The sequence below is a fragment of the Mus caroli genome, unplaced genomic scaffold, assembly GCF_978045245.1.
Source record: "Mus caroli unplaced genomic scaffold, Mus_caroli_1 scaffold_13, whole genome shotgun sequence".
Taxonomy (NCBI): Eukaryota; Metazoa; Chordata; class Mammalia; order Rodentia; family Muridae; genus Mus; species Mus caroli.
The window spans coordinates 56,381,661-56,407,923 of NW_028227268.1; positions in this window are offsets into that span (position 1 = coordinate 56,381,661).

The window sequence follows — 26,263 nt, forward strand, 5'->3', positions numbered from 1 at the left end:
TGCTCCATATCTGTCCTGGGTGGCAGGACAGTATTGCTCAGAGTATTCTAGAGAGAATCTCTGTCCTGCTTTCTAGGCATCTGAAACCAATCAGAGGAAGCTCTGTGGTCCCAGAAGGAGATAGGCAGGGGAATGTCCAGGGAATGTATAATGGGGAAAGTATTGAAGACACACCAACCTGTACTGGTTTCTAAGAAAGATGTCCTGGCAGTGGTGAAGTTGGGCACTGTGTTGATTCTTTGTCTAAAAACTGGACACCATCATAGAGAAGAATATGTAAAGCCAGAGCAAGAGGAAATACAAACAACTCAGTGTTGCAGGAACCTGGCTGATGGTATGAAAACAAGAGGGGCAGAGGGATGAGGTGGGCCATTCCATGAGGTTAAGACTGACCCTGAGAGTCACGCTGAAGAAAGCTCCTGCTGGCGATTTCTGAGAAGGATGTGAATGCAAGAGGACGAGGGCTAAGACTGAGGATGGACACATGGCAAGCTCTGAATAGCACTTTGGACATTTATAATAAAAACAATTGAAGTGAAGAACCAGCAAGAGGGAAAGAGGCAGAAGGTGGACACCTCTGGACAGTTTCTTTGGACAGATAGGGGAACCTCTTTAGGAGCTACTCCAAACCTGTCCGCTGTGTTTCTTGCTTAAAATCAAGTTCCACTAGAAATGACATGGCGAAGAAATAGCTCTGAGGTCACTGGCCACAGATTGGATTTGGTTTGGGGATGAAGTCCACTGTCAGAGAACGTGAGATGGTACAGGTGCTTTCAAATCCATGTAAGTGACGTCTCTCAGGTAAGCCCCATTATTCCTACCTCAGAGTCTCTGCTGGCCCTTATAAAGTCTTTCACTTTTCTCAAGTGGAATTCATTTGCAACAGTTCATTGATGGATAGGCAATGGTCCTTTATGCATCCTATGGCTGAGCTTTGCACACTAGAGTGTTAGGTTTCGCATGAGCAGGATGGCTGGGCAGAGGTCAGCAGCCAGGTAGTATGGCAGTTCCTAATGAGGCTTGATTTTCCCACTGCACCCATGAGACATCCTTACCATCTTCCCATGGAGCTTGGCTATTCTATTTCTCTTCATTCTTTATTTCCTTTTGCATTTAACTTGTGGAACTGTTGAGTGACATTTCTCCAGGTTCATTCGTTCTTTTCTCCTCTTCTAAGTTCCTAAGGACTATTATTATGCTTTTTGGTTCTGGTTTTACTTTTGATTTTTCTGGAGTTTCCATCTCTCTTTCTCTCTCTCTTTTATGACCCATCTGTTCTTTCACATCGTCTGCTTCTTCATTAGAGCCCTTAGCATGTTAATCACGGTTGTTTCAAATCCCCAGTCTAATTCCAGCATCTCTGCCATATTCGATTCTGAGGCCTGCCTTTTCTCTTTAAATGGTGTTTTTATTTTTCAGTAAGTCTTGAATTTTCTTTTTCCAACTGAAATACTATGGATTAAATTCGGGGCATTTTACATACTAGGTAAGTGTCCTACCCCCGAGCTATGCCTCTAGGCCCTTAATCTTGTCATTTTTAAATTGTAAGCCAGACAAGGTATACTGTGTAGAAGGTGTACTAATTCTCACTGCTTTGCCCCAGTAAAAACTGCTCACCGCATCTGCCTATTGGTCTCTTCACCTGGGAGACAGCAACTTTCTGATGATCTGGGAAGAGCTGTTGGTTTTTAGTTTGGTCAGCTTTTTCTCCTGGTATGTGGGGGAGAAATGACTTCAAAGCTCCTTATGTGATGCGCTAAAAACTAAATAGGGCCTTCATTTGGAATTTCATTCCTGGGAGTTTATAAACTTTCATCGGATTTTAGAACTTTAGCATGAAAGCTCTTAACCACTCTTTTCTCTTGCTTACAATCACGACAAGTAAGAACTAGATTCTTGCCATGAGGGTGTTCGATGAGAGCCAAGTCTGCTCTTACATACCTGTGGAAGTTACAGGATCCTCCCGCCTGTTTTCCAAATAAAGATGCCTAAATTCAGGAAGGTAAAGTGACTTTCTCAACATCACTTAGCCAATGACAGACCCAGAGCCTGAGTCCAAGACTACCGAGTCAATTCAGTATTCCCCCCAAGGTCTTTGTGTATCCATGGTGTGTTGCCCCAGGACAATGAGGTTATCTGACCTTCATTTATTTATAGGCCCAATGGCTCCACAGCAAATACTTTGGAAGAAGAATGGACAGAGTCTGTTTGGGAGCCGTGCTGCTGGGAGGAAATGCTAGCATGATTTGAAGCCAGAACGAAGCATCCTGGCTGTGCAGGATGTATTGCCATGGCAAGGCGGGAGTTAGAGGCTGCAGGAATGCGGGTCATCATTCTTACTCCCTGGAGTTAATTCCGCACCCTGTCTGAATCACCATTGTCTGCACACTGATGCCCTCTAGTGGTATGAAGAAAGTTCTCCCCCCACAACACCCCCACTTCCCTAAAGAAACTTCCAAGATTGAGTTCCCAGGAAGGAGGTGAGGACTTGCCCATCCCCCACCCTACCCCCTGCCTCAGAGGTTTGTCTAGACAGGTCTTTTTTAAATTTTTATTTTATTTTCTCTGCAGACACACCCTTTAACTTCTTTTTCTTCAGTAACCCAAAGACATTTAAAACAACCCGTGCAGCAAAGCTTTGCCCAGATGGAGAAACATATGTACCCAGGCCCCAGCTCGGGAGGAGAGCACAGAGCAAGTGCTCAGCACACTGAGGTGCGCACGCACAACCCCACACACTTCTGAGAGAGGAAGGGATTCGCGAACCCAAGGGGTGTGTTAATAACATCTGAACCCCCTTTTGATAAATGCTATTCAAAAGTACAAATATAAAATGAGGTGCAGAGTCTTGGGAGGGCTCTCTCCGACAGCTACAAAGTGAATAATCTTCCCACATAGCCATCTGCTTGTGCACACACAGGGAAGAGATGGTGGAAGCTGGAGCTTAGTTTAATTCTTTTTTTTTTTTTTTTTTTTGGTTTTTTCTATATTACTCCTGGAATTCTATTCCCAATGGGAATGAAGTCACCTTGGAAAACTGAAAGCTATATATTTAACTCCTATAATGTTACTGCTGCTCAGAATATGTGGACTTGATTCTTGGAGTTGGCCTCAGGTCCTATAGAATATTCCTTGAAATACCATTCATAGTGGCAATTTTATCAGTTACGTGCAGATTCCTTTTTTTTTTTTAGAACCAAAGTGAATGCTGATAAGTTTTGTGATAGGTGGTCAGGCTGCTTTGTGCTATTTTTGCTTCAGAATAAAGAATCATTTTGGAAGCCATCAAACTTTCTTATACCTTCTTTTGTTGCTTCTATACCATTCTGGGAAGAAGTTTCCTTGAAAAGAAATGCCAAAAGATTTTCATCAATGAAAAAAATCATTTACATTTAACATGTGTCCAGGGCCATAAGTCAGGGCTTTGCCAGCGGTTCTCAACCTGTGGGTCAAAACCTCTTTGGGGTCGAATATCAGAAATTCTACATATCAAATGTTTATATTACGATTTACAACAGTGTCAAAAATTACAGTTATGAAGTAGCAATGAAATTCTAATTTTATGGTTTGGGTCACCACGCCATGAGGAAATGTGTTAAAGGATCGCAGCATTAGGAAGGCTGAGAACCACTGTACTTTATAGACCTCCGAGAAGAACAGTGGCTGGTGTCCCACTGCTGAGCTCTGAGGTCTGAGCATATGGAGGCCAGGCTGGCTGCTCCGGAGTCACAGCCAAGTGTGTCAGGGACATGAGGAAGGATTCATTCCCAGCAGGGCCACCTTAGGTCTCCTCAGACACCCCAAGATTTCCAAAACAATGAAAGATTACAGGAAAGTCTGAGACATTTCCACCAAACCTTCTTTTCCTCTCTCTTTATAAGGTCAAACTTATTTCATGGTTTGGTGGTTCTCCTAGCATGCCTGGCTTCTTTGTTGTTGTTGTTGCTGTTGTTGTTGTTGTTGTTATTTTGCCCAGGTATTTCCCCCAAAAGATCCTATGCCTTTAGTCCCATCTCAATTTTTGCTTCTTGCAGACTCTGGTTCAGTTTTCAACCATGGGCAAATTCACCAATGCCAAGAGTTTTTGCTTGCTCCACTAGTCATGTAGGTGTATTAGAGTCGGCCTCCGTTTTCTCTACTCTTCCTTGTTGATATTTTTAGGTCTCAATCCTTTTCATTCTGGGGAACAGAAAAATACCGGGTGCTTCTTCCATGGAAACACTAGGAAGTTGGAATTCCACAAAGCCCCTATCTGTGAACTGCCCTGGAGCTACCTCTCCACCAAAACTGAAACCTGAGCCCAGTTTGCAAACACTGAGGACCATTTGGGGCCTGGTTTGAGCTCTTGCAGCATGCAAGTAAGTCACTTTCCATTTTCAGTCAGAGCAGAAGATCAGTGAGAATCTGTGGCAAGTCTGAGAAGCAAGCGGCCTGGTTTCCGAACTGGTGAGGATCCTCTCACTCTCAGCTGCTGTAACAAAATGCCATGTTGCCGGGCTCCTTCAGCAGATGCTCAGGTTTCTAGAGGAAGCCTGAAATCACAGTGCCTGCTGAGGGCAAACACGGTTCTTAATGAAAGCTTTCTTTGGCTTCTGTCTTATGGATTTCTCACCAGACCTCTGTACTGTGAGAGAGAAGGAAGAGGTGGGGGAAGAAGACCATGCTGTGACCTCTCTTGTTCTTATAAGGACACAAATCCCAGCACAGGTGCCCTGCTCCCATTGGCTCATCTAACTCCAAGTCTCTCCCAAGAGGTATCTCATCTTGATGGGAGTTTGGTCCCATAGATGCACTTGTAAGGATCCTCTGTCTGTGGTTGCCACTTATGTCCACAGTGAGGAAGAAACGTCCTCTCTCCATACTGTGGCAAAGTACCTCAAAGAAACAAGAGGGTGAGGTGCCAGTCAATGCAGTCAGGAGCATGGCAGAACAGAACAGTTCAGTGGTAGCCAGGGACGAGATAGCACAAGGCATGGCCTTCTGGATGGTGCCCCCAGTGATCTCTGCTTCAAATAGGCCAGAAGTCCCAGGGCCTCTTAATGACCTATTTAGACTTGGAATCCATCAGAAAGTTTGTAAAAATGATGATGATGATAATAAAACCTGTTTTCCTTTCTTCCCCACTCTTGGAATGGCAACTTTGAGACTAATTACTTGTTATTGAAATGCCTGGCGATCCGGCTGGATCAGCGCCGGGGTAGCGGGAGCGCAGGGTTGCCTGACACCCGCCAGCTACCCACGACCCCCGCCGCAGGATTTTGGGACTGTTGGTGAGTGGAACACAGCTTCTGCTCCAATCCAATTGCGCGGGACCTGAGACTGCATTAGTTAGGGAAGCAGAAACCGGCCTGAGTAGGGCCACAGGCCTCACCCGGCCGGATCAGCGCCAGGGTAGCGGGAGCGCAGGGTTGCCTGACACCCGCCAGCTACCCACGACCCCCGCCGCAGGTTTTTGGGACTGTTGGTGAGTGGAACACAGCTTCTGCTCCAATCCAATTGCGCGGGACCTGAGACTGCATTAGTTAGGGAAGCAGAAACCGGCCTGAGTAGGACCACAGGCCTCATCCGGCTGGATCAGCGCCGGGGTAGCGGGAGCGCAGGGTTGCCTGACACCCGCCAGCTACCCACGACCCCCGCCGCAGGATTTTGGGACTGCTGGTGAGTGGAACACAGCTTCTGCTCCAGTCCAATCACGCGGGACCTGAGACTGCTCGGGTTGGGGAGAGAGAAATCCGGCCTACATAGGGCCACAACCCTCTTCCGGTCAGAAAAGCACCAGGGCAGCTGGGGCACAGGGTCTGCTGACACTCGCCAGCTACCCACAACACCCGCCACAGGATCTTAAGACTTCTGGTGAGAGGAGCACAGCTTCTGCTCCAATCCAATTGCGCGGGACCTGAGACTGCATTAGTTAGGGAAGCAGAAACCGGCCTGAGTAGGGCCACAGGCCTCACCCGGCCGGATCAGCGCCAGGGTAGCGGGAGCACAGGGTTGCCTGACACCCGCCAGCTACCCACGACCCCCGCCGCAGGATTTTGGGACTGCTGGTGAGTGGAACACAGCTTCTGCTCCAATCCAATTACGCGGGACCTGAGACTGCATTAGTTAGGGAAGCAGAAACCGGCCTGAGTAGGGCCACAGGCCTCATCCGGCCGGATCAGCTCCGGGGTAGCGGAGCGCAGGGTTGCCTGACACCCGCCAGCTACCCACGACCCCCACCGCAGGATTTTGGGACTGTTGGTGAGTGGAACACAGCTTCTGCTCCAATCCAATTGCACGGGACCTGAGACTGCATTAGTTAGGGAAGCAGAAACCGGCCTGAGTAGGACCACAGGCCTCATCCGGCTGGATCAGCGCCGGGGTAGCGGGAGCGCAGGGTTGCCTGACACCCGCCAGCTACCCACGACCCCCGCCGCAGGATTTTGGGACTGCTGGTGAGTGGAACACAGCTTCTGCTCCAGTCCAATCACGCGGGACCTGAGACTGCTCTGGTTGGGGAGAGAGAAATCCGGCCTACATAGGGCCACAACCCTCTTCCGGTCAGAAAAGCACCAGGGCAGCTGGGGCGCAGGGTCAGCTGACACTCATCAGCTACCCACAACACCCACCACAGGATCTTAAGACTTCTGGAGAGTGGAACACAGCTTCTGCTCCAATCCAATTGCACGCGGGACCAGAGACTGCATTAGTTAGGGAAGCAGAAAAACGGCCTGAGTAGGACCACAGGCCTCTTCCGGCTGGACCAGCACCGGGGTACCGTCAGCTACCCACGACCCCCTCCGCAGGATTTAGAGACTGCTGGTGAGTGGAACACAGCTTCTGCTCCAATCTTTAAATAGTGACAACGATAACAACTAACCCCAGAGATTACCAGATGGCGAAAGGTAAACGTAATAATCTTACTAACAGGAACCAAGACAACTCACCATCATCAGAACCCAGCACCCCCACTTCGCCCAGTCCAGGGCACCCCAACACACCGGAAAAGCTAGACACGGATTTAAAAGCATATCTCCTGATGATGATAGAGGACTTCAAGAAGGACTTTAATAACACACTTAAAGAAATGCAGGAGAACACTGATAAAAAGGCAGAAGACAATAAAGAGGAAGCACAAAAATCCCTTAAAGAATTGCAGGAGAACACTGCTAAAGAGTTACAAATCCTTAAAGAAAAACATGATAACATAATCAAACAGGTAGAAGTCCTTACAGAAAAACAGGAAAACACATCCAAACAGATGATGGAAATGAACAAAACCATACTAGACCTAAAAAGGGAAGTAGACACAATAAAGAAAACCCAAAATGAGGCAACACTGGAGATAGAAACCCTAGGAAAGAAATCTGGAACCATAGATACGAGCATCAGCAACAGAATACAAGAGATGGAAGAGAGAATCTCAGGTGCAGAAGACTCCATAGAGAACATCGGCACAACAATCAAGGACAATGTAAAATGCAAAAAGATCCTAACTCAAAAGCATCCAAGAAATACAGGACATAATGAGAAGACCAAACCTACGGATAATAGGAGTGGATGAGAATGAAGATTTTCAACTCAAAGGACCAGCAAACATCTTCAACAAAATTATAGAAGAAAACTTCCCAAATCTAAAGAAAGAGATGCCCATGAACATACAAGAAGCCTACAGAACTCCAAATAGACTGGACCAGAAAAGAAATACCTCCCGACACATAATAATCAGAGCAACAAATGCTCTAAATAAAGATAGAATACTAAAAGCAGTAAGAGAAAAAGGCCAAGTAACATATAAAGGCAAGCCTATCAGAATTACACCAGACTTTTCACCAGAGACTATGAAAGCCAGAAGATCCTGGACGGATGTTATACAGACACTAAAAGAACACAAATTCCAGCCCAGGCTACTATACCCAGCCAAACTCTCAATTAACATAGATGGAGAAACCAAAGTATTCCACGACAAAACCAAATTCACACATTATCTCTCCACGAATCCAGCCCTTCAAAGGATAATAACAGAAAAAAACCAATACAAGGACAGGAACCACGCCCTAGAAACAACAAGAAGGTAATCCCTCAACAAACCTAAAAGAAGACAGCCACAAGAACAGAATGCCAACTTTAACATCAAAAATAACAGGAAACAACAATTACTTTTCCTTAATATCTCTTAATATCAATGGACTCAACTCCCCGATAAAAAGACATAGACTAACAAACTGGCTACACAAACAAGACCCAACATTTTGCTGCTTACAGGAAACCCATCTCAGAGAAAAGGATAGACACTACCTCAGAATGAAAGGCTGGAAAACAATTTTCCAAGCAAATGGCATGAAGAAACAAGCTGGAGTAGCCATTCTAATATCTGATAAGATTGACTTCCAACCCAAAGTCATTAAAAAAGACAGGGAGGGACACTTCATACTCATCAAAGGTAAAATCCTCCAAGAGGAACTATCAATCCTGAATATCTATGCTCCAAATACAAAGGCAGCCACATTCATTAAAGAAACTTTAGTAAAGCTCAAAGCACACATTGCACCTCATACAATAATAGTGGGAGACTTCAACACACCACTTTCACCAATGGACAGATCATGGAAACAGAAACTAAACAGGGACACAGTGAAACTAACAGAAATTATGAATCAAATGGATCTGGCCGATATCTACAGAACATTCTATCCTAAAACAAAAGGATATACCTTCTTCTCAGCACCTCATGGTACCTTCTCCAAAATTGACCACATAATTGGTCACAAAACAGGCCTCAACAGATATAAAAATATTGAAATTGTCCCATGCATCCTATCAGATCACCATGGACTAAGGCTGATCTTCAATAACAAAATAAATAATAGAAAGCCAACCTTCACGTGGAAACTGAACAACACTCTTCTCAATGATACCTTGGTCAAGGAAGGAATAAAGAAAGAAATTAAGGACTTTTTAGAGTTCAATGAAAATGAAGCCACAACATACCCAAACTTATGGGACGCAATGAAAGCATTTTTAAGAGGAAAACTCATAGCTCTGAGTGCCTCCAAAAGGAAACTAGAGAGAGCACACATTAGCAGCTTGACAACACACCTAAAAGCACTAGAACAAAAGGAAGCAAATTCACCCAAGAGGAGTAGACGGCAGGAAATAATCAAACTCAGGGGTGAAATCAACCAAGTGGAAACAAGAAAAACTATTCAAAGAATCAACCAATCAAGGAGCTGGTTCTTTGAGAAAATCAACAAGATAGATAAACCCTTAGCCAGACTCACTAGAGGGCACAGGGAAAGCATCCTAATTAACAAAATCAGAAATGAAAAAGGAGACATAACAACAGATCCTGAAGACATCCAAAACACCATCAGATCCTTCTACCAAAGGCTATACTCAACAAAACTGGAGAACCTGGATGAAATGGAGAAGTTCCTAGACAGATACCAGGTACCAAAGCTGAATCAAGATCAGGTTAATGATCTAAACAGCCCTATATCCCCCAAAGAAATAGAAGCAGTCATTAATAGTCTCCCAACTAAAAAAAGCCCAGGACCAGATGGGTTTAGTGCAGAGTTCTATCAGACCTTCAAAGAAGATCTAATCCCAGTTCTTCACAAACTATTCCACAAAATAGAAACAGAAGGTACTCTACCCAACTCATTCTATGAAGCCACAATTACTCTGATACCTAAACCACAAAAAGACCCAACAAAGATAGAAAACTTCAGACCAATATCCCTTATGAATATTGATGCAAAAATCCTCAATAAAGTTCTTGCTAACCGAATCCAAGAACACATCAAAACAATCATCCATCCTGACCAAGTAGGTTTCATCCCAGGGATGCAGGGATGGTTCAATATACGGAAATCCATCAACGTAATCCAGTATATAAACAAACTCAAAGACAAAAACCACATGGTCATCTCCTTAGATGCGGAAAAAGCATTTGACAAGATCCAACACCCATTCATGATAAAAGTCTTGGAAAGATCAGGAATTCAAGGCCCATACCTAAACATGATAAAAGCAATCTACAGCAAACCAGTAGCCAACATCAAAGTAAATGGTCAGAAGCTTGAAGCAATCCCTCTAAAATCAGGGACTAGACAAGGCTGTCCACTTTCTCCATACCTATTCAACATTGTACTTGAAGTCCTAGCCAGAGCAATTCGACAACAAAAGGAGATCAAAGGGATACAAATTGGAAAAGATGAAGTCAAAATATCACTTTTTGCAGATGATATGATAGTATATATAAGTGACCCTAAAAATTCCACCAGAGAACTCCTAAGCCTGATAAACAGCTTCGGTGAAGTAGCTGGATATAAAATTAACTCAAACAAATCAATGGCCTTTCTCTACACAAAGAATAAACAGGCTGAGAAAGAAATTAGGGAAACAACACCCTTCTCAATAGTCACAAATAATATAAAATATCTTGGCGTGACTCTAACTAAGGAAGTGAAAGATCTGTATAATAAAAACTTCAAGTCTCTGAAGAAAGAAATTATAGAAGATCTCAGAAGATGGAAAGATCTCCCATGCTCATGGATTGGCAGGATCAACATTGTAAAAATGGCTATCTTGCCAAAAGCAATCTACAGATTCAATGCAATCCCCATCAAAATTCCAAATCAATTCTTCAACGAATTAGAAAGTGCAATCTGCAAATTCATCTGGAATAACAAAAAACCTAGGATAGCAAAAACCCTCCTCAAGGATAAAAGAACCTCTGGTGGAATCACCATGCCGGACCTAAAGCTCTACTACAGAGCAATTGTGATAAAAACTGCATGGTACTGGTATAGTGACAGACAAATAGACCAATGGAATAGAATTGAAGACCCAGAAATGAATACACACACCTATGGTCACTTGATCTTCGACAAGGGAGCTAAAAACATCCAGTGGAAGAAAGACAGCATTTTCAACAAATGGTGCTGGCACAACTGGTTGTTAACATGTAGAAGAATGCGAATCGATCCATTCCTATCTCCTTGTACTAAGGTCAAGTCTAAGTGGATCAAGGAACTTCACATAAAACCAGAGACACTGAAACTTATAGAGGAGAAAGTGGGGAAAAGCCTTGAAGATATGGGCACAGGGGAAAAATTCCTGAATCGAACAGTAATGGCTTGTGCGGTAAGATCGAGAATTGACAAGTGGGACCTCATGAAACTACAAAGCTTCTGCAAGGCTAAAGACACCATCAATAAGACAAAAAAACCACCAACAGATTGGGAAAGGATCTTCACCTATCCTAAATCAGATAAGGGACTAATATCCAATATATATAAAGAACTCAAGAAGGTGGACTCCAGAAAGTCAAATAACCCCATTAAAAAATGGGGCTCAGAACTGAACAAAGAATTCTCACCTGAGGAATACCGAATGGCAGAGAAGCACCTGAAAAAATGTTCAACATCCTTAATCATCAGGGAAATGCAAATCAAAACAACCCTGAGATTCCACCTCACACCAGTCAGAATGGCTAAGATCAAAAATTCAGGTGACAGCAGATGCTGGCGAGGATGTGGAGAAAGTGGAACACTCCTCCATTGTTGGTGGGATTGCAAGCTAGTACAACCACTCTGGAAATCAGTCTGGCGGTTCCTCAGAAAATTGGACATAGTACTACCGGAGGATCCAGCAATACCTCTCCTGGGCATATATCCAGAAGATGTCCCAACCGGTAAAAAGGACACATGCTCCACTATGTTCATAGCAGCCCTATTTATAATAGCCAGAAGCTGGAAAGAACCCAGATGTCCCTCAACAGAGGAATGGATACAGAAATTATGGTACATTTACACAATGGAGTACTACTCAGCTATTAAAAAGAATGAATTTATGAAATTCCTAGCCAAATGGATGGACCTGGAGGGCATCATCTTGAGTGAAGTAACACAATCACAAAAGATCTCACACAATATGTATTCATTGAGAAGTGGATATTAGCCCAAAACTTAGGATACCCAAGATATAAGATACAATTTGATAAACGCATGAAACTCAAGAAGAATGAAGACCAAAGTGTGGACATTGTGCACCTTCTTAGAATTGGGAACAAAACACCCAGGGAAGGAGTTACAGAGACAAAGTTCGTAGCTGTGATGAAAGGATGGACCATTTAGAGACTGCTGTATCCAGGGATCCGTCCCATAATCAGCTTCTAAACGCTGACACCATTGCATACACTAGTAAGATCTTGCTGAAAGGACCCAAATATAGTTGTCTCTTGTGAGACGATGCCGGGGCCTAGCAAACACAGGAGTGGATGTTCACAGTCAGCTATTGGATGTATCACAGGGCTCCCAATGGAGAAGCTAGAGAAAGTACCCAAGGAGCTAAAGGGATCTGCAACCCTATTGTTGGAACAACATGATGTACTAAACAGAACCCTGGAGCTCTTGTCTCTAGCTGCATATGTATCGAAAGATGGCCTAGTCGGCCATCAATGGAAAGAGAGGCCCATTGGACTTGCAAACTTTATATGCCCCAATATAGGGGAATGCCAGGGCCAAAAGAATGGGAATGGGTGGGTAGGGAAGTGGGGGGCGCTATGGGGGACTTTTGGGATAGTATTGGAAATGTAATTGAGGAAAATATGTAATAAAAATATAAAAAAAAAAAAAAAAAAAAAAGAAATGCCTGGCATTTAATAACATAATAATAATGTTATTATAATAGTCATTTCTTGACTAGCTGGTAACTTATTCAAACTATTCTATGTCTACCACTTGGTTAGTTGCCTCTCCTTCAGTCCCGGCCTGCTTCTTTTCTCAAAAGTCATCCTCAGCATCTCCCTCAGCTTCTCCCTCAGTATCTCTCTCAGAATCTCCCTCAGCATCTCGCTCCAGGTCTTGCTCAAATCTCTCCCTTTTATTCTTTCACTATTTCCCAGAATCCTCTCTTCCTTCCAATGTCCCACCTCCTATTTCCTGCCTCAACTCATTGGCCATAGGGTTTTTTATTGACAGGTATTTCTTATGAGAGATCGTCTCTACAAAGGTTAAACCAACCATTGGGTCAAAGCCCTTACTGTCTCCTCACAGGTCAAACAGTGTGTGTGCCAGGAGCTGACAATGGAGACTAAGCATTGCCAACACCCGCCTTCTCACTTGAGGGGATCACTGGCTCTGCTGTCATTTCCCTTCCTTTGGAGTATGAGCAGGATGACACTCAGCAAAGCTAGCACTACCTACCTACTCCCCACACAGTGCTGTAACATAAAAGAAGCCTGAGAGAGAAAGAAAGAGGAGGTGGCATTTTAGAGGAATGTCATGTTCACAAAAAGCGCATCTTTTCTTTTCTCTCCAGTGTGAAGGGAGGGAGCCATCAAGAGATTTAACTCTAGCATGATCAGTGCCTGTATATAAGGAAGCTACTTCAGTTTATGGGGACTCTCCCTGGTCAGCAGGACCCCACAGCAAGATATGATGGGCAGATAGCCTTCATGGGTCCTAAGGTAATGTATCCCTTAATCCAGAGTAATGTACAGTGGGGTCATCCCTTTTAAAAACACTAGTAAATACCCACTGTGAAATAACCAGCATTCTAGCCAGGCATCATAGTAGTGAACACCTTTAATCCCAGAATTTGGAAGGCAGAGGCCGGTGGAACTCTCTGAGTTTGAGGCCTGCCTGGTCTACATAGTGGGTTTCAAGACAGCCAGGGCTACATAGAAAGGACCTATTTCAAAGAGAAAGAGGGCAGTGGGGAGAGGTAGAGGCGGGTGGAGAGAAAAAGGAGACAGAGAGAGAGAGAGAGAGAAAGAGAGAGAGAGAGAGAGAGAGAGAGAGAGAGAGAGAGAGAGAGAGAGAGAGAGAGAGAGAGAGAAGAAGAAGAAGAAGAAGAAGAAGAAGAAGAAGAAGAAGAAGAAGAAGAAGAAGAAGAAGAAGAAATTAAAAAAGAAAAAAAAAGACAGACAGACAGAAAGCAAGCAAGCCATCATTCTTAAAAGCCTGACAGGGTCTGGAAACAGCATACAGAGAGAATCATACCTTCTGGCTACTCAGTATTATAGAAGAAATGAAAAATGACAGACATTAATGAGACACATGCTGTTCCCCTCCCTCCACTGAATGTGTTCCAAACCACTAGTCCCAAGCTTGTCCTTTGTATTAGGGTAGAGATAGCTTCCATAACAGAGAGGAATTTTAAATGACTCAAAAGTTAGGTATCTAAAATAAACAACAGAGGGCAAGAAGAGACAGGCGGTAGTGCTCCTTCTTAGGTTCAGGTAGACTGCAAGGCTGAAGAAGAAACAACCAGAGCTGCAGTGGCTGTTTGAGTTGGCTAGATACCTGCCTCTTCCTGACAGCCCAGACAATCATTTTGGATTTGAACCTCCTATGGCTCACAGAGAATTTGCAGAAGTATCTAGGGAGTATATGTGGTGGATCAGGGAGGAAGGAGTAGCAGAAGGCCCTTATAAAGTCCTGGATAACATTAGTTTCTAGAACATTCCAGAACTGGTTTTGGAGAACACTGCTAACACTATTTCTGTGATCTAAGAGGAAAAAGAAAGATGCTCCCAAGGAGAGATCTGGGTAATACAATAAATGCTATGGATAAAATTTCTTTTCTAGAATCACTTTTGATTGATTGAGTCTGGGTGGTTTTGTGAGCCTTCACTGCATACTTAAGCTCATCCCTCAGCAGGCCTCTGCTCTGAAGTGTCGACTCTGGGCACGCACATGATCTCTCTGTTCTACTTGAGCCACGGTCTCATGGGAGCGCTTTCCTCCATAAAGTTTTCCATTCCTTGAGTCTATCGTCCTTTCCAGGCATACCTGTTGGACATAGCTGTTACTGCTTCAGGCAGAGATGAAGAGGCCATTTGACAGTGCTGGCTTAATGATCAAGGGAGAACAGAATAGAGGTCAATTTCATTTGAGTGTGTCGTATAACCCAATGTTTATTCTTGCTCTGCAACTGGGGAACAACTGTGGCTAGGCCCAAGCCTTCCTGGTCTTTCCCATCAGCCCTTGGAAGTCAATCTTTTCATTAGTCCTGCTCTGTGGCTCCAGTCCCTGAATTACTACTTTTTCTTAGGAATCCAAATCAGAATGGCCCTAGACAGAAAGCTGGTTATAAAAGTCAAGTTGGTTTTTCCAAAAAGTTTTATTGAAGTATAATTCATATATCATATATAGCTCAAAATGTACAGTTTGGTGATTTTATATATTCAGAAATAGGTGTGAGTATTAATATAGTGAATCTTTAAAAGATTTTCAATGGAATGGACTCAATGAGTAGACTTATGACTACTAAAATTGAAATAATATCATTTAAATTTTATTTACATCATAAAATGCATCATATATGCACCTCCTTTGAATTGTGTCAAAATATAAAATGGCTGAAAATATAACATAGGACTGTATCTAAGAGTGTAACATGGATGTAATAAGTAAAAGTGAACAAAGTCATGGAGTTCACCTAAGAACCATGAAGAACCTCTATGGATAGTGGTGGCTAGCTGACTATCAAAGTAATAGCAGGAATTCAAAAAACAAGATGGCTTTGTGTTTCGGTTCCATTTGGAAGTTTTGTCTTTTAAATCACCTGGGTATAGTTATTTTCTTCTTGATGCAAAACCGTTTCAAAGGAACGGATTAAGTGTCGCCTGTCATTTGACTCCCCTCCCCCACACAATTACTCACTTTCCCATTTTTAAGCAAGGTTTGTTTAGGCTATGTCTGTCATCTCCACCCTCTACTCGTGCTCCCATTGTTCTTTCCACCTTCAGTGTCAATCCTCCCACTGCTGCTCTAGTCTCTCAATTTAAAATCTTACATTACTAGGAAAACAAAATGATCCTTCCCCTCTGACTCCGGGAGAAGAGAACGGCCCTTGGCTAAGAATTTAATCTAGTGCTTTCAAGAAGTAATTACAAAGCCTCTGCTCGGCCTTTGTGCAGTCATGAGAGCGGTTCTTGAGAGATATAAAGCTGGAAAATGGGCCCATTTCTTATTTCCAACAGACCCTAGGGATCTCTCTCAGAGAGGGTGAGGGCTCTTGCCCTGTTCAAAGATACATTATATGAAGTGTTAATTACACACAGATGGGAGGCATTGACAACTACAGGCACATTAAGGAAATACACCTCTTCTGCTTTTATGGATGTAGAATGTAATATCTCTGATAATTAATATTGGTTCTTGGGAGGGGTGCATGCCTGTGTGTGTGTGTGTGTGTGTGTGTGTGTGTGTGTGTGTGTATTCATAACAAATTTCCTAGCTCTCCAGTGAGTAATCAATACACTACGAGAATTGTATACAACACCTTGCAGTGTGGAGACTTGCAGGGGAGGTGATGAAGAGCATCCTCCTACACCCCAGAGGCTTAGTGGGACATGGGATGCTAACCTTACCACTGTCCTCCCTGGGATATTATCATAAATTACTGGGGGTTGTATGGAGGGAGGTGCTGACTGCACTGAGATGAGGCTCTGTAGGAAAGACAGCTAGGCCTTCTGGAATGAGTTGAAGGGTATGGGAGGGAGGGTATGAGGAATGGCTTCTTGCCATTCTTCAGGAGAAGACTAGGGACTGGCCTAGAGCCTGGAGGGTGTATCCCATAAGCTCTATGTTGCATATGTTTTCCCCTGGGGCTGCAGCAAAGGCATATCAGTTGCAGAGTCTCAAGTATCTGCTCCTTTTAGTACAGTGCCCATGGCTGACTTGTCTTACAGAAGCACTAAGCTGAAAACAGACAGAAAAATGGATGAAGGGATAAATATGAAGATGGCTGACTGGGTGATAGGGAGGTGTGGTGGTTTAGATTGAAAATGTCCTCCCACAGTCTTTGGAAATCGAATGCTTGATTCCCAGCTAATGATGCTGTCTAGGAGATGCTGGGAGGACCAGTCTCTTTGAAGGAAGTATGTCACTGAAGGTAAACTTTCAGAGTTTAAATTCCCAGCTGTTCACTACTCGCCATTCATGCTCTGCTTCCTGCTTGGTGTTCAAGCTGTGACCTCTCAGCCTGCTGCTCCGGCCACCATGCTTCCCACCATGACAGACTTCTCTCTCATGAATGATATCTCTGGAACGATAACGTGAAAGCAACTCTTTTCCTCTAGGTTGCTTTGGTCATGGCGTTTTATCACAGTAACAGTAAAAGTAACCAATGCAAGAGACAAGCAGCAGGCAGGCAACGCTAAGATGAGTAAGAGGATAGCTAGACTGATAGACAGACGACAGACAGATGGATAGAAACATAGTTAGCTAGGAAGACCAAAAGGACAGACAGAATATGTGGAATGAAGAAAACTTGGATCTGCCTAATTTGCCTTCCTGTGGGTGTCTATGCCGAAGAAAAAAAGCATCCTGGAGAGAAATTGCCTCCTAGAAAACAGTCCAAGGCCAGAGCTGGAGCTGTAGGAAGGAGGTGGTGGTGGTGGTGGAGTCCAGGGAGGTGTGTGAACTACACATGTGAGAATAACGTGATCTTTTGAAATGGAAAGAGGCTGGTGTGTGGGTTACTCTGCTCAATCCTTGAGGCCATTTTCTCAAATGTCACATGCTCTACTAAGTTTTCCAGGGGCTGGTTCACACTAAAGAGAACCTCCTCCCCCGTACCTCGGAAAGTCCGGAGCCCTTCATTTGGGGCTCTCTAATGAAACTTAGCAACTTTTGTTTAAGATGAGTTATTTTGGATAGATACCGCTGTTGCCTCTACTTCCCTCCACCTCATCCCTGTCCACTTCTATTCCTCCTCATCCTGCCTTCTTACAAGAGGATGCTGAGCTGCCAGCATAGTACTAGCAGACTCCAGACTTCAGCTGGTTTTGGCCCACAAGGCACTTTTTTGGGGGGAGGGGGAACAAATAGATTAGGATGCTCAGTCCTTTAGTTCCCTCTGAGAGGAAACAAAAGCTCACAGATTCAAGTCACCAACAGTGAGTTCTCAATTCCTTCCCAATCCCAGTAGCCACTTGGGCCTTAATACTGTAGTGTCTGCTACTAGCTCAGAGAACCACACTAACGCTTGAGCTTCTCCTACATTGGTCCTTAGGAGTGTCTTGCTCTTTGTACACCAAATGTTCCCTGTTGAAGCTTATTCTGGTACTCCCTTACAATACTATAAATAAACTGAATCTAGAAAACAAACAAACAAACAGATGCTTGCTTCTGAACCCTGACTAAATTAGATGCTTGCATATTGCAGTTTTATAAGCTTTGATCAAGCAAGAGTGTGCCAATCTTCCTGCCCCCCAAACAGATTTTCAACCTTGATACTGTTGGCACTTTGGGACCTTTGTATGGGGACCATTCCTTGCAGCTTGTTTGACAGCACACCTGACATCTGTTTTTCAGGTACCCAGCAGCAGTTCAAGTCTGGTGTGACAACTGAAAATGTTTGTAAGCATCTCACCAAATGTCCCCTGTGGGGCAAAACCAAACCTGGTTGAGAATCACTGCCCCGGATACCCACCTTTCTCGTCATTTTAACAGTCATGTCACTTGAAACAGTATCACCATTTCATAATAACAGTCTATGGTCTACATATGTGCCTACATACAAGCAAACACGGTGGAAGGCACACACAACAATCTATCCACATGGCCAACTGGAAGTTGCACAGCCTAACATTTATAAATACATGTTTACATATAAAAATGTATCTGAAGGGGGCTTTTATGGCAAGGGACTCAAAGACATCTTCTCTCATTTTCTTGCATAAAATATTTGCTAGCAAATTAAAAAGCTCATTTGAAAACTGGAAATATCATTAAATGGGATTTCTGTGACCTTTACGGTGTTTCCTGTGCTCAGATCTTTAAAAGAGTGTGGGCGCAAGTGAGTTGCCAGTGCTAAACACAGCATAGGGTAGAAGGTGATCAGAAGGCAGGAGGCCTTTCACAGTACCATGATGGGAACCGTGTCCAGAAAAGGAACCTTAGATACTCAGGCATTCCTCACAGGCACACAGGAACACATTAATATTTTTTCTACTCACAAGAGACATAATCCTAAAAACCTTAAAAGTCTCTCTGCTGGCCATTTCTTCTCCCCTCCTTTGTATCCATTTGTTCCTCCCCCCACTTGTTCTCTCTGCCACCAGAGACCCTTGTGCTAATACTGCCCTGCCATAGGTACCCAAAACCCAAAAGCCTTGATTCCCAGCATGTGGCAGCACACTGGCTGGAGCTTAACCTTTTATTAACCAGCATGGTGCCACCTCTTTCAAAGTTTTCCTGAACAGCCTGTCCTTTCCTCACTTCCTGATTGTCCCAGTCAGGTCAACCCCTAAAGCTGTACAGGTCCCCGCAGTTCATAAGTGTTAGGGAAATGGCAGGATTTCATCTAAATGTTCCCTAAAAGCCCGTGGTGTTTCTAAGAGGTGAAGATCACCAATATGCCATTGGGAGGTGGTATCTCCTTTAGGATGCACGGTTTAGTAGATCATTAGGCCATTAGTTATCCTTAAGGGAAATTGTGGCTCTTCTAGCCCCCTCTTTTTTTTTTTGTCTGAATGTGGGGTGAGTGTTTTTGCTTACCTTACACTCCTACTGTGATGTCATTGCCCTGTTGTTGGTCTTGAAGTGAAGGGCCCAATTGGTCATAGACTGAAAGCTTGGAAACTGAGAGCCAAATAATTTTTTTTCCATGTAAGTTACTTATCTCAGTCATGTTTTTATGGTGACAAAAAGTTGACAAACACAATTTTGGTGCATAGAATTTTGCTCAGTCATTGTCAACTCCCCCTCAAAGCTTCAATTGGCAGTTTAAAAAGAGATTGTCCACAGGACAGGCTTGGCATAGTAAGAACACTCAGTGTATGGTACCAGAAATGAAGAGATTCGTAAAAGAAAGATACGATAACGGTAGAATGAACCTTGGGACAATACTTGATCCTGGGGTACTCACAGAGGTTAAATGCAAGAATTATGGTGAGTTTTTACATTGTTCCCAGAGTCTCTGACAGAAGATGTATTGGTTTTCAAAGGACAATGACATAAAGTCAATCACAATAATAACAAGCAATTGAAATAGACTTGCCATCAATCAGTTGAATACATCTGTGACTTTGGTCTAAAACTGAGTTAAGAGGCTGCTTTTCAATGGATTGCAGTTCAATTACAAAAGAGTTCTCCCCCCTTACCAAATTCACCCCAAAGCAAAATATGGTGAGACAAGTGGTGCTAGCTGTCTAGCTGGAGAAGAATGTGGTTAACTGAAGTCTGCATTTGTGTTGCCTGCTTCCAGTTAGTATCCTACAGTTCAGACAACAGAGGAAAGGATGCTGCTTTGCAGCCCTCTGTGCACATCCTGTGGTGTGAACTGCATCTTTCCTCTCTACACTCACATCCAGGGTGCCTTTTACTAGTGTCTTCCCTTCTATTAAGCTACCGTGATGCTATGTGATTGTCAGGGAGGGTCTCTGTTCTTTGAATCTCTACCCTCTCCTTAGATTTGTATTGCTTTGCTATTTATATTTTAAGTTATTTATTTTATGTGTATGAGTGTTTTGACTGCATATGTGTATGTACATGAATGTATTTATGTATACCACATGTATGCCTGATGCCCTAGAATGTCAGAGAGTGCATCTTGGTCCCTAGATTCAAAGTTATGCATGGTTGTGAGTCACTATATGGATGCTGGGAACTGAATGCAGGTCCCTGCAAGAGTGGCAAGTTCTCTTAACCACTGAGCCATCTCTCCAGTCAGTTCTGTTATTTTATTTTATTTGAGACAGAATTTAACCTTACAGCCTCTGTTGACTGCAAAATCACTGTGAAGCCCAGGCTGGGCTGTTACTGAATGTGATCCTCCTGCCTCCTGCTATGCATGAATCATTACATTCAGTTTTTCTTCTTAGTTTTGATCCCCTTGTTACTTTAAACACATAGAATACAGAGCTGATCCTTAAAGTTTTTCAACAGAACATAATCGTAATAAAATTACGTGATAGTTCGCAGTGAGTATTTTCCCCCATTCTGGTGCTCTGGAATCTGAAGCCTTGCTGTTCCTGGAATGAATTTCCTCATAGGACTGGGCAAGCCCTGAAGATAGTAGAAGGGACATCTGCAAATCTGACTTCCACAGACAACTCAATGAGTCCATATGCTACACAAAAAGCACCTCCTCTTTCAAGTGCTTACCCACCAAGGCACCATCTACCTTCCCTAATCCTTTAACAAGTCTCATATCATATATGGGATATCAGACAAGGGACAGCTTCTATGTTCTAAAGCCTAAAAAAGTTGTTTAAATTAATCAGTTCTATGCTTCTGACCTAATGTTTCCATTTCTCTCGATGGAAACCACAGTGCGAGCCCCTTCTCTTAAACTCTTCTCCTGACTGCCCTCTGTAAACATGGCCTCCTGTGAGGTACTCTGCCTCCTAATTCTATGGACTGTACATATAAAACTTGTTTTTCTTTTAAACCAGTTCATTCAATGTGTACATATCTATCCCTACTTGATTAGAACAAATTTTGGGTATGTGTTCAACAGTATCTAATCAGAGACCCTCTCTAATTGATGATGTGTTTCATTTGTAATTCTCTGAAGCTCAGGAAATGAACTCAGAATTCCATTGGTCTTAGACATACATAAGTTGAGAGCAATGATCAAAACAAGGGATGCTGTGCTCTGCGGTACCAGCAGAGAAGCACCGTGAAGAGAAGAGAGTGGTAGACTGTGCTATAGTATTTCCCAGCATCTACTCTTGGGGAAAGGTCTGAATTCAAGAAACCTTAGGCCATAAAGAAGAGAAGTATGCATGAGTCTTACAGACAGGCAAGCATCATGCCTGTGCTACTGTGCTGGTTAATTCCTTTGTCAACTTGACATACCTAGAGTGTTGCTGGAAGAAACCTGAATTGAGGAAAGCACCTCCATTAAATTATTTTCTAACCAATGAGTATTGTGGGAGGGCTCAGTCCACTGTGAGCAGTGCCACCCCAGACAGGTGGTCCTAAATTATATTAAAAAGCAAGGTGAGTAAGCCATGTCGAGAAAACCAGTAAGTAGTGCTCCTCCATTGCTTCGGTTCCAGCCTTGTCCTTTCCTCAGTGAAGGAGTGTAAGCTGAGAGTTGAGAAATGAACTCAAACCTTTCCTCCCCAAGTTGGTTTTATCACAGCAACAGAGAAGCAAAAGCAGTCTAAAACAGGTACTTGAGTGTGTCTTAGCATAAATTGCTTGAAACCAGCTTGTCTTGGTCCGTGTTCTGCTGCTAATATCACAATACTCTCAACCAAATAAGCCACAAAGCAAAGAGGTTCAATTGGACTCTTGGTTCTGGCCAAGGTCAAAGGCTGCCTTTGGTGATGACCCTGCTAGAAGAGAGATGAGAGGCAGGGAGTCTGCATGTATATCCGATGGTCTCTCTCCCTCTTCGGATAAAGCCACCAGATGCAACTGTGGGAATCACAGCTTGATAACTGTATGAACCACTGTTGGATGGAAGATCTCGCCCAACTAATGCTTCACAGTGGGGATCAAACTCCAACATCAATCATGGAGAAGACAAACCGATTCAAACCATAGTGAGGTTCAGGAGATAGAATGACCTTCTTGAAAGGCAACATGACAGAAGGCAGGCTGTGGACCACATTGTGGGGAACAAAAGGACTGAATGTACAAACAGAAGTAATTTGGGACACTGTTAAGGTGGTTTTGAAGCTCAAATAAAAAGAAACATAGTTAGGGATGTGAAAACATGCTCCCATGCTTCCTGTCTAAAGCAGAGGTCTGAGATGCCATCCTTGTAATCAGGCTGAAGATCAATGCACTGAGGGCCAGTGAAAGAATGAGATTGCTGCTTTGGTGCCCTGCAGCTGGGGATGAGCCAGGAAACAGCCATAAGAGCAAAGTAGTGGGGTTCTGCATGGAAATTCATCTCAGCATCCTCAGGTGTAGGACTTCAGCTAAGCTGCCACATTGCCACAGACACAGATAAGAAGCTTAGGGAAGAACTTAAGAGGACTATCCATAAACACTCAGGGAAGTCCTGCATGAAGAGTGGGATTTTGGGGAAAATTACAGAAAGCAGGAGAAAGTGGAAGCCAGTCACCTATGGGTATCCAGTTCTCCTTAAGGCACCCTTTTTTAAAACCCCAGATTGAGCCTAAGGACAGAATAATTTATTGAGAACGTTTGGATGATATTCCATTCAAGCTTGGCTCAGATGCCTTAACCAGGGAAGCTCTGACAACTTAAATGCTGAGATCTCTCGAATTTCCATACCCTCCTGCCCCTCCATACACCTTTCCAAGGTTGTTCTCTGTAAGAAAAATGAGAATGTCTTGCAACCTACTGGGGCCAATAATTCATCTGGAAACAAGTGGTTTATCTCTTTGATCTGTATGGCAGCTAGGCCCTTCTGTTTGAACTGTTCCCACACTGGGGATCCTGCTGGGGACCATTGATTGCTGCTAGTCAGAAACCTAGGGATGTTAAGAGAGGGAGGCATTCCACACCTGTGCTGGAAGAGGTTTAAGCCTATTAAAGGAGACATGAAAACAGTTTGGTTAGCAGCTGGGAATGCAGATTCTCATGTGCGGCTGACTTTGGGGAAAGTGCCACTGAGTAGGCAGGCTGGACAAGAGGTGTGGCTACTGGCAGTGAAGCCTGAGAAGGGGTGATATCCTTCCATTGCCCCCAAGCCCGTCCTGCTGAGTCTAAAAGCCCTTCTTCTGACACTTTAGATAGAAAAGACTTGAAAGGTTGCTGGTATTTTGCCTAAACCAAGAGCTGGCTGGGTATCTTGCTTTAACTATGCCTGTCTGGCACATTCAGTCAAAACAGCCCTGATTTCTGAGTTAATAACTCTGTCTGAGCAATTATTCAACAGACTCAAGTGCAGAAACTAGCCCAGAAATAAACCGCACCCACACGGTGGGAGGTACTCTTCTACCTCCCGACGTTTGTTGCTTTAAAAAGTTATCACTGGGCCACTTAGTGGTATAAGTCATTTTTCCAGTTATCCAGGTTTTTTTCCTAACTTTGGTGAATGTACAATATCCTGTGGAGTTCATTTTCTGTGTACCTACTGAACATTCCTTAAAGAAAATGAGATGTTCTTCAAAGTACATCTTTAGTTCTGTATCTTTAACAAACTTTATAAGAGTGTTCCAGGACTCAGAAAAATGTCCCTCCCTGAACATGGGAGCATCCTGTTTCCACTGGCCTGGTTCTTGGCACGGGTCCCCTTGTGTTTCCTAACATTTCTATGTACTGGAATCCTATGTGCCTTTGTAAACACCGATCACTTCCAAAGCAAAATGAAGTAGTTTCAACTCTGTATTTCTTACACTCCAGAGAATACCCAACATGTATGATGCTCCTTAAGAAAAGTAACATTTGCCGGGCATGGTGGTGCACACCTTTAATCCCAACACTTGGAAGGCAGAGGCAGGCAGATTTCTGAGTTCGAGGCCAGCCTGGTCTTCAGAGTGAGTTCCAAAACAACAACAACAACAACAACAAAAGAAAGAAAGAAGAGAAAAATAACATTTTATGATCATGAAAATGATGCTAGTAGCTTCAGAGACCTTCATTATAAGTGTTTGGGGTTTAGAAAAAAAAAGGTACCTCAAAGTATAAGACCTCTGCAAAGTCAGTCGAACAGTTCAAAGAAAAGGACATTCTCCTGCACCCACCTCCACTCTGACTCTCTCCCCCTTCCCTCCCTTCTTAGGCAGAAAAGGGAGCCTCCTTTGAAGTTCCCCCACCTACCTGAAGTCCCTGCTCTCTGGAGGACTGACTTGCAGGAAGAACAACTAAGAGTTCCTGACATACCCAGAGAACAGGCAAATATCCAAAGACCCAAAGATAGGGCATCAACTTTAAAAACCACTACTTCTGGAGTGCTGGCACACGGCTTTATTTTTCGGGAGGCAGAGGCAGGCAGGTCTCTGAGTTCCAGGCCAGCCTGGTCTATGTAGCAAGACCAGACAGAGCTACATCGTGAAAACTTGTCTAAACAAACAAACAAAAAGTCAGAAAGGAAGGAAGAGAGAAAAAGAGAAAGAAAGAACAAAGGGAAGAAAGGAATCACAATTCTTCCAAAGTTGCTTACATTCCCACTTCACTTCTTCCAATGAAGAAGGAACTCATCCTTCGATGCTCTGACCCTCCTTTGTATAGTATATTGTACATAACATTCATGTGTTTGCATATTCATAACTGTTATGCACCTTGTCTCTAATATTCCAACTGCCAGGTGCTTTGTAGACTCAAATGGTCAAACCCTCTGTGAGACAGAAAGAGACAGTTCTTCCTGCCTTACCTACAAGCTGTGACAGCACCACTCCAGGTAGGTTCAGCAGAGATGCTTATTAAGATCAAGTTCCTAAGAAATAAACAACCTGCATCTCAGAGGGAAGACCTCACCTAATGAACAATCACAGCTGTACATCTCTATCATGCTCCTGGTCCTCAGCACACGGGTGGCTGAAGCATAGTGTGCAAATAACATGCGAGGCAGACCTGGATGTGGGAGCTAGTAGCCAGCAGTATCCTCAGAGCTCTGTCAACCCTTTTAAACCCTTGCTGGGACAGAACAGAGTGAAGCACGAACTGAGGCACTGAGGTAGCCACTTGGAGATACCTGGAATATTAGCTGTTGTTTTCATCATGGTGACAAAACAACCTGATGAAGACAACTCAATAAGAAGAGTTTATATTGGTTCCATTATGGTGGGAAGGTATAGTCACTGGAACATGAGGCCTGTAGTCAGGACAAAGAGAGCAAACAGCTGGATCCATCTATTAAAATACCTCAAGGCCTACCCTTCAGGATTCTCTTCCTCCAGAAGAGTCCACTTCCTAAAAGGCATAACAACTTTCCCAAACATCACTGTCAGTTGGGGACTAAGATTTTAAATATACTAGTCTCTGGGGCATATTATACATCCAAGCCACATCACCTGGGTTGTGAGGGAAAAGAAAAGAGGGGGCATGACTTTTTCTTGAATGTATTCATCTCCATCAGGCCCATGTCATCCATCAGTAAATGCCACTGCTTGCCTGTATTGAGCCTGGCAGCTAGGAGCATGTGAGCAAATGGGTTTCTTCGGAGCAGGTTTGGGAGCTGGAAATGAATGGGTCTCATTGCTTGAATTGAAATCACCTGAATGAGCAAAAGCTGGGTTAGAGATGTTGCCTAAGGCCGCACATTATCTTTTCTTGTAGCAGGAAATGGATAGAAATGGAGGTTGAATAATGCTTTCTTTCTTCATGTTTTATATATGAGCCCATCATTTCTCCTAACAGAAAGACTTTGAAACTGCAGAGCCTGTAGACTTGGAGAG